This window comes from Podarcis tiliguerta (genome assembly GCF_965153285.1).
Source record: "Podarcis tiliguerta genome assembly, chromosome: 5".
Taxonomy (NCBI): domain Eukaryota; kingdom Metazoa; phylum Chordata; class Lepidosauria; order Squamata; family Lacertidae; genus Podarcis; species Podarcis tiliguerta.
The window spans coordinates 32639565-32653387 of NC_139538.1; the positions used below are offsets into that span (position 1 = coordinate 32639565).

Consider the following 13823-nt stretch of genomic DNA (forward strand, 5'->3'; position numbering starts at 1 on the left):
TTGCCTGATAGCACTTTTGTGTCCATATTTAGAACCCAGAAGGTATATAAATATTCAAAGGACAGTGACATTTACACCTTACACAATTTAGAGATCCATATAAAATTAAGCATGGTTAATAAAAAGCATTTATGAGGTATTCCAAACTGCCAAAATGTGGCATCATTTGGATACTTTGCAAGCAGCTTTATTTATAGGTTCATAAACATGGGTGTAAAAGGATATTTTAGAAATGGCTACAGCTTTCAGATAAAACAAATTTGAAACGGTTACTTGAACCTCAGTCTGGTATGACATGAAATATCTGAGTACAGGCAGAGACAAAATAGAGTTCAGCACCCCAATATTTGGTTTGTATCAGACAACAGCTCCTGGAAACAAAGCCATTTAGACAAGCTTTCTCCTGAAGTGAAGATGTGCTGTTTTAAATGCTTTTAACTATTTTGATAGTTATGCTTTAAAAAAAAAAAAATTGCTTTTGTTTTAACTACCCAGATTGAGCTATTTAAAGTGCAGTCTGAGTTTGCTTGTTGCTAAAGCAATATTTATGATATAAATATAGGGTGCATGCGGCAGAACAATTCTATGCAAATTTCCTATGAAGTTTCTTCCTGATAAAGTTAATCTGATGTCTTGTTCATAACGCTTTAAGAAGTTAACTCATGAACTACTGCAGATCTAGTGTTTTCCATTGCATTCTACCTGACAACCTAAATACTGGGTAACATCTCACCTACCATTGCTTTGTCTGTTTTATTCAGTGGTTGAGAATAAGCATAATGCCAGCTGAGTATGTCACTGGAATACATTTAGAAGAAAAGATTACTGATATTGCTATCAAATGCAGAATGTGCATAGACCCTACCACATGAGATTTATCTTGTGCCATTCAATTAAGTCTCTGCTCCCATTAGGATTGGAGTAATTAGATTTGGGGAGGTGGATATTTATAGATCTTCATATTTCCTCTGCTACCTTGAACTTGGCTCTTCAAGTTCCATTGTTAAGTTTGTCTTTCCTTGGAGCAGGTAAGAATTATGAGATTAATGTTTTGGCCATTGTGATCTAGGAGTTTGGCACAGTCGCTACCTGTGAGAGTTCTCCCAGGTGCTGGAACCCTTTCAAAGCATTTTTGTAGTGGGGAACTTCAAAAAGAGCAAGGAGGGTAAGCTTCTCTTGTATGATGCCAAAACTCTCTCTTCAACGTATTTGCCTTTAGAGATCAGTTTTCCACTCTTCCTGGGAAATGTCAAGTTGAATGCTACAACAGTATACGACTGCAAAGTTTAGAACAACCTTCTTGGTTGGGGATAGATAGCTTTCACACCAGTGATTCTGACACAAGATGGGAGGAGCATGGAAGGCACCAACACAATAGACACTTCCACTGACAGAAAAGCCCCATACAATGTCTGCCATTCAATTTTCAAGATCTGGTTACAGTCCCCATGATCTGTAAGTACAGATATGGCAATTAATTCAAAACTACTGTCTTAGCAGCATTGAAAGAGCCATAGAGTTTAACAGCTGCTTGTGGTTTTGTGCATAGGCACATAGATTTTCTCTTGTGCTTACCTATGAGGCTGATGACCTAGTTATTAGCACTAAGGGATTTATTGGATTGGTAGAATAGCACATTTTTTACCCATTGTGAATTTAAGTGCATACAGCCAAGTGTATCTACCTCCATAAATCCTCACGCAATTTTGAAGAAAAATGATAAAAATGAATAAAAACTTCCGAAATGGAACATTTTTCATATTCTGCCTTGACATACTCTATTGCAATACAAAACCCCGTTACAATGGCTGTGCATTGAAATGCTCCATAAAACTGCTTACATTATTATGGTGTTCTTGTTTTTGAAAAAGTATTGAGGCCAAGGAATGGAAATAAATAAGGAATGACACTGCAATCCATGCTGCATGGTGGAAGAACAAGGCCACAATAAACTTTTGCAGACTATGCTCTATTGATTTGGGTTGCCCTGTGTACATTGGCTTCTACAGAAAAGAGGAAAGCAGCGAACTTGTGTCACAAAACTTGTGTCATCGTCAATGGTAAATTCAGATGAAAGCCTAGATTGCGACAATCTGAACTGGGGAAAAAGACAAGAGGTTTTTGTTTGACATTCTGAAGGAGCAATAAAGCTGGAGCAGCTCACTTGACCAGGAAATAGGAAAATAATTACATGGCCAATGTTGTTACAAGTGAAGAAAAGAGGTTTAAACTAGCAAAGGTCAATGTTGAAGAGGTCTCACTTCAGATATCGCATTTTTAAAAAACAAAACAAAACATTTTTTAACTTCTTTCCTGGTCTCCTTTAAAATGCACACAGAGGTTAAAGTAGAGTAAAATGAATGCATTATGTTTCTTTGGACTATTTTGCATAAAAAAATAAAAATGGTGAGTGATATTCAGTGTAAGTCACCCTCAGAGTAGACCCACTGAAATGAATAGACTTCAAATTGACTTAAGTCAATGAGCCCTTTCTGACTGTGACTAATGTTGGATAGCACCCATTAAAAATACAATAACAAAAATTATCATAAATATGTATAAATATATAATAATTTTATATAATAAATATAAAAGGAAGTATATATTGCATATTTCCCCTTCCTTCTTGACACTGAGGGCTGGTGGGAGGGGAGGCAGTGTCCATTTGAATTTCAAACGGAAGATTTCAAATACACACCCACCCACCAACTCTTATTCCAATATTTCATTCCATAAGCATTATATCGCATTTTCTGCATCTGACGCCATTCCAAGGCCTCTTATAAATGGGTGTGGTGGCTAAACCCATATTCAAATTTCAAATAAAGGATGGTGTTCTTTTTATTTACTTACTTACTCACACCTTTTAGGATGCAACTGCCTCTTGAAGGTAGTGTAAAAAGATTCCTAAACTACTATGATGATAATGAACAACGCCTTGCAGGGGGTTGGATGAGATTACCCTTTGGGTTCCTTAAAAAAACCATCCATATTGCCCCCATAGAGACACAGGAAACTGTCTTATACTAAGTCAGACCACTGTTCGATCTACCATTGAATTGCCTACACTGAGCAGCACTGGGTGTCTTTCCAAAGATAGGGTCACATAAATGTGCATACCAAATTTCATTATGATATCTAAGTGCTCAAGGGAGTTTTACATTGAGTTGGAGCCGGACAGATATGAGCAGAACTGATGGGAGAGCTTCCAGATTGACAAGGTATGTAACAAAGGAGCTGCAACAAGTGGGGTGATCAATGAAATCGAAAAATGCCTTACGTTCGTTCAAGGAACTCATTAAGTATCAGTTAGAGTGTTTTACATATTTCCTGGTTCTTTGGAATGGGTGCGGGGTCAAATTGGGATTCAAATTTGAAACTGTGTCATGCCCTATGTGCAATATAATGTTCCAATCTTCAAGGCAGATATCATTTTATAATATATATATTTTCATTTTTCTTCTTGTCTTTGAAAATGAGAGCGAAGGATCCAGGTGTGAAGTGTAGAATTGTGCTTGACCATGTGCACCCACAGTTTCATTCCCACGTTTTAGTGTTCAAGGGAGTTATTATGTTGCCAAACACACACAACAAATAAGGGGACTGCTGAAACGATGAGTTAAAATGAAAGCCTTTGCTTTGCTTTGCCAAAACCCTTCCAGGATCCATCAGAAACATTGCACCACACTACTGTGAAAGGTTGAAAATAAAATGAGAGAGGTCTGGAGTCAGATAGATGCTAGACTATGAATAAAAGACTTGTGAAATGAATGTTATGCTTTCCAAAGAAAATTAAAATCCCTACTGAGGTTAGAAACTAGAAACATATTGTCTCAAACTGGAAGCAGTAAAACTGGTAGGAGTAACAGAAGCTATTGGCTCATATCACACACATGAACTTGTTACCACCAGACAGCTGGAAAACCATAGGAGTAAAACAATGGAGGATGAATATGCCACCAAATGAGGGAAGGAGGACCAGACATATCTTGCAGAAATCAGAGAAGAGGTGTGAATGGCTGTATATAGACGTACCAATTCTCTTGAAGTTACAGGAAGGACTCTAATTAAATCTTTACACAGTTCTTGCAAGTCACTAGTTACCATGCACAAAAAGAGAAAGGTAATACAAACCTTTAAACTACCAAAGAAAAGAGGAAGAACAGGAGGAAGAAGAAGAAGAAGAAGAAGAAGAAGAAGAAGAAGCCGATTATGTCATTATGTAGTGGTGAAAAAGCAAACAAAAACCTACAAAGCAGTATTGCTAATCAATCTCTCTGGAAGACAAAGGTTGAAGGTTGCTTCCCTGAAGCCTTGTTTTAAACCCCTCAGTCCTAATCCCCAAGTGAAAAGATGAAAGCCAAAGACATAGGTAACAGAATCCAAAGCTGCAGACTTTTCTGCTTGAGAATCACTTTAACTGCCAAGGACTCTGGCCTTCCATAATGGCAAGGTGACTGATGCATGTAGTCTGAGCTTTGCATAAATCCACAAGATAGTGGTTGCCCTGGGTTAATCCATCTAGGAAGAAAACACAGATATTTCCTCAAGGGCACCTCTTCAAAGTTACCTCCCTGAGTTAAACAATGCACTAGGTATTGCATCCAGGGCATATAGATGCAATTTCAAAAGCCCAGGCCTCTATCTTATGGGTCACTTGCTTTCCCCCTTGTCTGTCATCACCCGCTTAGAACAAAACATAACATAATTTGTCCCACAGGAGGAAGTGATGGAAACCAACTTGAGTGACTTTAAAAGAAACTATGTTCTTGCTGAATGATCAGAGACAGTATGTGCCTGAACACCAGCCACAAGGCGCCACAACTCTGACATGGTTGCAGAGCAGAAGGCAAGAAGCAAGGACCTCCCGAATTTTGGCCTCATACAGGGCGCCGCTGAAATTTGAAAGACCAAAGTCCACCCTTGCCTAATTCATACTTTTCAGGAGAAGATATAGGAAGGTACTGATTGGGTTCTTGCCTGGCCAGACCAAAGAGCTTGCTAGTAATTTGTGCAGCTCTTAAGGACCGCTTGGCTTGGAAGCAAAACAGTTGATAGCACTAGTTAAGTGTTTGAGAAAGGCACCCACCGCAACCTGCTTACTTCACAAGGAAAAGTGTGAGTGCTCCTTTCTAATAGCATGTAACTGCCGTTTGTCACACGCATTCTGTGTTTCCCTGGCTCTTCCCATCTCTCCGTTGGTTTGTTATGTTTGTCTCACCTTCCTTTGGCTTCCACAACCACATTAAACTCACTACAGGCTACAACAGGGATGAAGGACCTGTAGCCTTACAGATGTTGTTCACCTTCAACTGCTGTCAGCCCCAGACACCAGGGCCTGGTCTGCACTGTAAACTCTTCTGGACAAGAGTCTGCAGAATAAAGAACAGAAAGTTTAAAGAAAAGAGCAGACTCCTGTGCTGAAGAGCTTATAGTGCAGACCAGGCCATGGTGTCTAGGGCTGATCATTAAATAATAAAAACAGTGGAGAGTTTTTATATATTTTATGAATGTTAGGATGCATGCTACTGCAACAGTCCTTAGCTGAGAAGGAAACTTCAGGCTGCAGTTGAATGAACAAGAAATAGCACCAGCTCCTTTCGCAGAGAATATTATCAGGAGTAAAGAGGCTTGATGTACTTTCCTGCTCCTTCAGAGGAGCATTTGCTGTGCTGGTAGAAGACAGTACTGTGTATCCTGCTCATATATTTGTTATCTTCAAGAATATATGTCCCATTTATTTTCTACATGAAGGTCACATTAATTGGAATGTTGTAGAAATATCAACGTTTTCTGCATCTTGGAAAAAGAAGGACTTATCAGAATATGAAACATTAAAACATACAACTTGCCAGTATGCACTTTTCATTTAAGAAATCACAATTTCATTTATATGGGAGAACAGAATAGATGTGCATTACAGGATTGTTAAACAGAAGTAATTGTACGAATATGGTCTGAGTTTATAAACTGTATGAATTGTGAAAGACCTGAAAATGGTCCTGTTTTCCAGAGTGAAGCATTCCCATACATATATCCAAATACAACTGAAGTGCTTGCAGGCCACATGATTTAAAATACTAACAAATGTGGTATATCTTCACAATGACATTTCCTCCTACTGCTCTGTCTTTTCACCTGTGGCTTTAGCCTTCTTGCTTTCATCAATCTGCTCGCTTAGGAAGAGTTTAACAGTTTTCCTGCCTGTGGGCAACAACACATCTCTCGGTGTCTTACAGAGCTGAATAAGATTGGACATTTGCAGAATAAATATACACCACTAGTCATATTGATGAAAAGAAAGTTACATAAAAGTTTAGGAACATAGGAAGCTGCTTTATACCAAATCGGACCATTGGTCCATCTACTTCAGTACTGTTGACACTGACTGGCAGTAGCTCTCTGGGGTTTTAAGCAGCACTCCCTCCCAGTCTTACCAGGGGATGCTGTCGATTAAACCTAGGGCCTTTGCATGAAAAGCATGTGTTCTCTCTCTGAGCTACAGGCACCCCCCAACTTCAGAGTAAAACACTGAGTAGTAAATATTAGCAGCAAACTTTTAATAGACTATTGATACTGAGCTTCCAAGATATATTTTCATGAACCAATCAGGTGGGATAATATTAACACTTGCCAGTTCTGAGCTTTTCAGTCAATAATCTCAGCATTAAGATCTGAAAAGCAATGAATGTGAGCCTGACCATCCATGTATTTCAGCCTATATCATTTCTGAAATACATTCAATGGACACCTGCAGATCAATTGTACTTGTAGACCAGTATTTCTTACGAGTTTTATACAGAATTAAAACTCACCAAGTTCACTGTGGCTTACTCCCAGATAAGTATACACAGGATTGTGGCCATAGAGTACAAAGGAGGTGTTTGGGGAAAAATCTGAATAGATATTACTATTGTGTTTAATAATGTCAGTTTACTACAGGGAGAAAAGTTTTAAAGGCAGAGAGGCACAGGGCAAGATGGCACCTCCACCTATATACAGAAGCTAACTTGACAGGAAGTTGACTTTTACTTCAACGCTGGGATAGCACTTTCCACTGCACCTGTGGGGAGCAGGCAAGTTTAGGGGGTATATTATCACAATGCCTGGGGGTTCAGGGAAAACAGCCAGGAGGCTACCACCACTGTGTCCAAGCACATGCCACCTGATACAAAGGTCTAATGAAAGGGCTGCTGGGCCTCAGTAGAGCAGGGTTGGCTTATGACACAATACTTGCTATCTAAAGAGAGGTAAGATCATCAAAGTCCACAGGCTAAAATTATCTTAGCACACTAACACATGCAAGGAAAGACTATCTAAAGTTTCTCAAACCTCAGAATCCTCTATAAAAATTCTGAGTGCTTCTAAGTTCATCTCAACTAGGTTGGTCCTTAATTATATGAGCAGGCTGCTTAGAGACTTTAGTCTTTCTGTGACTGTCTAATTTGTATCCCTTTTTTATTAAATTAGGTGACATTATTGAGAGCAGTTGTGGCATTTAAAAATGCCTCAGGGTAGTTGATTGAGGGAAAGTTCATCTTTAAAACATTTTCAATAAAAGGGAAGCAAAGGGAATAGTTGCTGTAATTGACAAAGACTTAACAGAGATGATCTTAAGTGTGATTTTCCCAAAAATGCTATGAATGATTCTATATGATAGATAAATATCTGGAGGAGAGAGGCACACAGTGCAATCCTGTACATGTCTTTTTAGAAGTAAGCCCCACAGTGTGTTTTGCTTCCATGGAAGTAGGTACAGAAGTGAAGCCATAATCCACCAACAGGAAATCAAGATGAGCTGGCTTGTTTTCTCCTGCTCTGGTGGCTAGGACTCGAAAAACAATGGCTTCAAGTTACAAGAAAGAAGATTTTGACTAAACATCAGCATGAACTTTCTGACAGAAGAGCTGCTCAACAGTGGGAGGTGGTGGGTTTTCGTTCCTTGGAGGGTTTTAAGCAGAGGTTGGATGGCCATCTGTCATGGATTCTTTGGCTGTGACGATTGCATTGCAGCAGATTGAACTAGATGACCCTCAGAGTCCCTTACAACTCTACAATAGACTAGGAATTTTTAAATATTACTATACCTATGGAGAGGGACTATAGCAGCAGTAAAGCTGCAGTTAACATTTCCCTAACATTTGGAGTTCATACTGACTTTTGAGCTCTTGATTCCCTATATGCCTTTCCTTAGACAACCATACTGAAGTTGGTCTATGAACCTAATTGTAGGAGAAAACTACGCAGCCCAATCCAGTCAAGGATGCACCATTTAGATCAAAGCTCAGTTAACATTCTCATTTTTATACATTACACAGAACTCAAAGTGGCTAATGGGGTGCGGGGGGAGGGGCTCATCACAGGTGTGACAGAGTCAGAGCATTTCCACTCCTACGCTAAGGAGAATACCAGACCTATATTACTGACCTTGCATTTAGAGCCTAGAATTTAGGGTAAGACATAACTTTTCTCCAATCCGTTTTGCACATTTGTATATCTCTAGATCGCTGTGGCCATAGTTTTTTCCCTCAGCTGTGTCCTGAGGGTCTGAGGGGTGGGGGAAAGCGATCTGATTGTAGAATGGGAAGGGACCCCGAGAGTGCAGGAATCTCAGCACAGGGTCCCCCCATCCAATTTGAAACCATACCAGACACTGCTTAGCTTTGCAAATGTGCTAGCAGTTTTATTGCTGTATTCACTTAAACGTACAGTCAGCTGCTGCACGTAATGAAATAAGCTGTCTTTCATGGGAGAGAATGACAAGTTTGGCACACTGCTGTGTCTTCTTTAATGAGAAAAGTATGACAGGTATGACTCAACCAGCCACAGATCTTTAGTCATTGCTTGGCTCCGTTTCAGATATATTTTAAAAAATCCTGATCCTATATGCAAAGTGCTGGTGATCAAATCAAGACAGCAACCCTGTGTCAGAGGGATGCCTAGAATTCCATGTCAATAGAGACTTTTCCTCGTTAAGGCTCCATTGTGCCCATACAGATAAACAGATTTCTGTCTTGTGCTTGTTGAATTGATTAACCATGGAAAATAAACATCTAAGGATATATACATGGGGAATCAATCTTGCCAATCAGCATTCTCTCATAAATTCATGCAAAACCTCAAAAAGGAGCAATTTGCCAATTGATACCGAAAAAGTGACAGAACTCAGAACTGCTCCTGGTACAGACCTGTGCATTGTCTGTGAATTCAGGTTTATGGCTCTTTCAAGGCTCCCTCTGCTGGTGCAAGTAAGGCTCTCTCAAGGTTCAAGCCTACCAATCAGAGCTTCATTTACTTTAAGTCTATCAAATGAGTTAATCGTATTTTAAAAAACAAAAATAAAAGTTAAACAATTAATTGGCCACTTGTTCATTACAGCCAGATTGACATTGCCCAAACACTAGAGAGACTTATGATCTGTTTGCCATTGGACTACAGGTGTGATATTTAGCCCTCATGGAAATAGTGACTCAAAATTTTAATTCTTCATGGTATTAAAAAAATCAAATAATTTGGTTTTGACTTGGTACTCACTTATTTTTTATGTCAGCAATAAGGGCCACAGTAAAAATCCACCATTCTATTATGCTAGAATTTGGAATGCATGGCACTGTATTTTTATTTATTTAATCTCTCTCACACACACACAACTTTATTACGGTCCATAGACCCAAAATACACAGTACTTTTTTATTTACATCGTCGCTGTTATTTTTATTTCATTTTTGTGTTATTTCCTTGTATTCATGGATGCATATATGTACTTACCTTCACACTGATTTGAAGCCACTTTGCGTCCATCCTAAAAGAGGCTTCTGGGAGGCCAGAGGGACATTCCTGGAACAACTCTTGGGTTGGGGCAATTGGCTAAAATGTTTTAAAATGTTTTAAAGGGTTCTAATGTTGGTTTCTCTGTTTTGTTTTTGTCAGGTTGCTGTTGGTTAACTGTTTAGTTGGGGTTGGTGGTTATTTTAATTTGGATATAACTGTAAACTGTTTATTATTGATGCTATAATTGTTGTTATTGGTTTCTATTGATTTACTGGTTGGCTGGTTGGTTGGTTGGTTTCTCATACAGGATATCTTTTTTTAATGTTTGAGGCTTGTTGTGTTTTTATATATGTTGTAAGCCGGCCAGAGTGGCTGGGAAACCCAGCAAGATGGGTGGGATACAAATTTAAAAAAATAAAAATATTATTATTATTATTACACAAAGTAAGCCCCATCAAATTCAGTGGGGCTTGCAGCTGAGTAGACAGGCACAAGATTTCATGTCTAAACTGCTAAACGATGAAACTGTGTCCGGCATTATCTGGATTTATTAACCCCAGGCTCTATATCTATGGAACAGAAATATGGCAACACTAGACATTGTAGAAATTTTGAATACACCATGTGCAATTAATGCACATTAGTCATGAATGATAGAAATTCATGTATGTATTAAATAGCATAAAAAGAAAAAAGATGAATCAACAGATAACCAGTTTTCTTGATCAGCATCACCAAGGCATGAGAAATGGAATTTCCAGTGTTTTGGCAAGACAATTCTTATCTTCATCCAGAGAAACAAGCCAAGGCAGATTCCTACATTAGACAGTACAAACTAATCCTAGTATTGCAAGAAAGATGCACACATTCGGGAGAAGACGTGGAAATGCTGTTTATAAACACAAATCTTATATTTCTAATAGAAATGTTTCTGTCAGGACCCACCATCAGAGCTGGTCTGATCAGAGCCAGAAGATGAGAAAGACAGCAATAGACATATGTTCTTCATAGAAAAGATAATGATGGTAAACCCACTGGTCAGAGGAGCATCCTGGGCTAGGAATGCAAGTGAAGTAACTTTCAATTGCCATTGTCTTGAGCTTCGGGTTTGGTTAGAGTGGCAGAGCAATGGTTACAACACATACCTGGAGCAAGGAAGCTATAAGCAAAACACACAGAGACAGAAGCAAAGTGAAGGGTAGTTAAGGTCCTAGAAGGAAAGGAACGGAACTGAAAATTGTGACAGTTCAGCCATCCCAGCAGGTCACCATGACAACAAGCCCAAGAAAGAAGGGTGGGAAATTAGGGTTATCCTAGTCGATTTGCACATACACTACAGTCCAGCGCACAGGGCCCATCTGCTGCCAAAACCATCTTGCTACATTTCAATGGGATTGGTTCATTCAAGCATTCACAGGGCTCTACATTATTTATTACATTTACTTAGTGTCGTTGGTGTACATAGAGCTTTATGAGTGACATAAGCAAAAGAGAGATTCTGGCCCGAGGAGCTTGTGCTCCAAATGCTATTGGTGGTAGTAGTATTTTTGGCTGTCTTTCAGGATTGCCCCTCTCAGTACGGAAGATGACAAAAGAGGGATACATACCCCCAGCTGTCCCGATTTTCCAGGGACCGTCCCAGAATTATGAAAGCCATCCCAGCTTCTGATTTAATCCCAGAATGTCCCTCTTTCCACCGCCAGTGCTACTGCCGTCAAGCTCAGGGAGGAGGGTGAGCCGACGCGTATCCCAAGTGGCAATGGCAACTGCTGCAAGGAAGCATCCCATTGCCTCTCCATGGCTTCCACTGCCAGCCTTTGGGCAGCTTGTAGCGGCTGCCAGAGATCTTGAGGGCAAGGAGGAGGAGAGGCTGCAGTCTGTTACATGGGGCTGGGCATTGTCAGTTGCTGCCTATTCTCCTCCACAAGCAGCCGCTATGCGCTGCCCACTCTGAGAGGCAGGCAGAGAGCAGGGCCGCCCCACACGGAAAGAAAGGGGGGAGGAAGTAATTTTCACTAAAATGCAGAAAGTCCAACTTTAAAGTTTCAAAAGTTTTTGTTTTTATAATGGGCCTTAGGGATTCTCATCACGTTAAGGCAAAAATTCTTCTTCGGAAAAAATAGGGATTTATTCCCAGAACATAGTTGTGTTTGAGATATTGAAGGTTTTTTGTAGCTGTTTGGGAGAGATTTGGAACAATGCAGAATTTCAAGTTCAGCCATAGTGACTGTTGTCACACAAAGATTGGTGTTTTATGTTTTAGCATTATGTGGGTTTCTCCTACAATGAGGAAGAACCTCCACACCACACCAAGTATAAACACATGTGTGAATAATACTCTGGCAGTTAAGCATATATAAGAATGTTTCCTTTATATAAAAGGTAAAATGGGAATCTTGAAAGAAGTAAATAAGCTTTGTCTGACATACATTATCTGTCCCTTGAGTTTGTGAATTTTTGATACATGTGCTTTCTGTGTGTAGTAACAATAGATCTTCCTTCTATTTTGAAATATGTTGACTCATTTGAGATGTGATGGTTGCTGAATGAGAAATAATATTATTATTAATAATAATAATACCCCACCTTTTCCCCTGACAGATACTCAAAGCAGCTTACAAATAAAATAAGAACAGCTAACCACAATTGTTAAAAAACAATTAAACATTATATATATTATTCAAAACATATGGAAAATTACAATAAAAACAACACAGTACCAGATCCTTCATTAAAACTTCCCCAAAGCGTATTGGAATAATAGGTCTTCACCTGCCCCCAGAAGAATAACAAGGACAGAGCCAGTCAACTTCTCTATGGAGGGAGTTCCAAAGTCTGGGAGCAGCCACCAAGAATGCAGCTGTGGTCTTGCAGTTAGCTGTTTACTATTATATTTGAAATATGCCAGTTATAATTGTGGTAGTGCAGAGGCATTTTCACTGGTGACACTGGTAATGTGGAATACACTCCCTGCTGAAAAAGAGGCGCCCATCTATATTGGCATTCCACTGCCTTTTGAAGACACACCTGTTTACATAGGCATTGATTTGCTCTCTTGTCCCAAGCTTCCTGCTTTACTTGCTGTGCTGTTTTAACAGGATTGTTTTATTGCATATTTGATCATGGAGTATCTTTATTTTAATTAGATTGCTTGTGTTTTTAAATTATTGTGTATTTTTTAATTATTTTCTATTTTAACAACAATAATACTATGTTCACAAGGCTGCAGCAGGCTGCTGGGTGATATTTTTTGCTATGATACATTCCACTGCCATGGTTGAAAACAAATCTAGCTGTTACATCCACCACAGAGACTGGCTGATTCTCCACCAAGCCCAGTCATATCTCACTGCACAAGGCAGGCCCATCATGTGGATTTCTTCACCTGCAGTCCAATTCCATGGCATTCACTATCTGACAAAGGTTAGGGAAGTGTGGCATGATGGCCTTAAGTTACATGGTAAGTTCTCTAAATGGGCAATTCAACATGAGGGATACTCATCCCTGTGAGTTGCGAGATATTTTGCTGCCTGAGGCAAAAGAGAAGATGGTGTCTCCATTCCACAGAAGCTGAGCAGCCTGGAGATCTTAATTTTTAATCTTACTGAAATTGCAGTAATTATTTGTAAATTTGAATTTACACACACACACACAAACATATGCATAAACATATTTTATGCAAAACTGTGTCCTCTGTTTCTGTGATGAATTTTCCCCCTTTTTTGGCAGTGCACAAGTTGTCAGCCTATCACCCCAGGATCTGCCACCTGAGGCAGCCACTCCACATAAAGGGAGAACCATCTCCGGTGGCATATGCAATGCCTAGATGACTGATCAGCAGCCATCCTGAGGACAGTCCTAACTCATCCTATATCAACATCATGGAAATGGAAGAAACAATGGGGGAGACCATGTTGTTTTTGTGCAGAGACTTCTAGCAACCTGCATTCTGCTTCTATGATACCTCCTCTGGCATATGAGTGAAGTTTCCAGGAAAAGTTTACAGATAACAGCATAGAACTTGTATGAGATCACAAACTATAATTTTCATT

The 13823-nt window shown here is 39.5% G+C and overlaps 1 long non-coding RNA gene across 2 annotated transcripts in view; it reads right to left on the reverse strand.

The window, feature by feature from the left end:
- LOC310678724 overlaps nt 1-13823 on the reverse strand; it is an 89961-nt gene that overhangs the window by 44977 nt on the left and 31161 nt on the right. The window contains exon 4 of one of the 2 annotated variants that reach the window (XR_014511896.1): nt 12162-12313. The exons of the other annotated variant lie outside the window; for it this stretch is intronic. This is a non-coding gene — a long non-coding RNA (uncharacterized lncRNA). Of the gene's footprint in view, nt 1-12161; nt 12314-13823 lie in introns of those variants that run through there. 2 annotated transcript variants of the gene reach the window in all.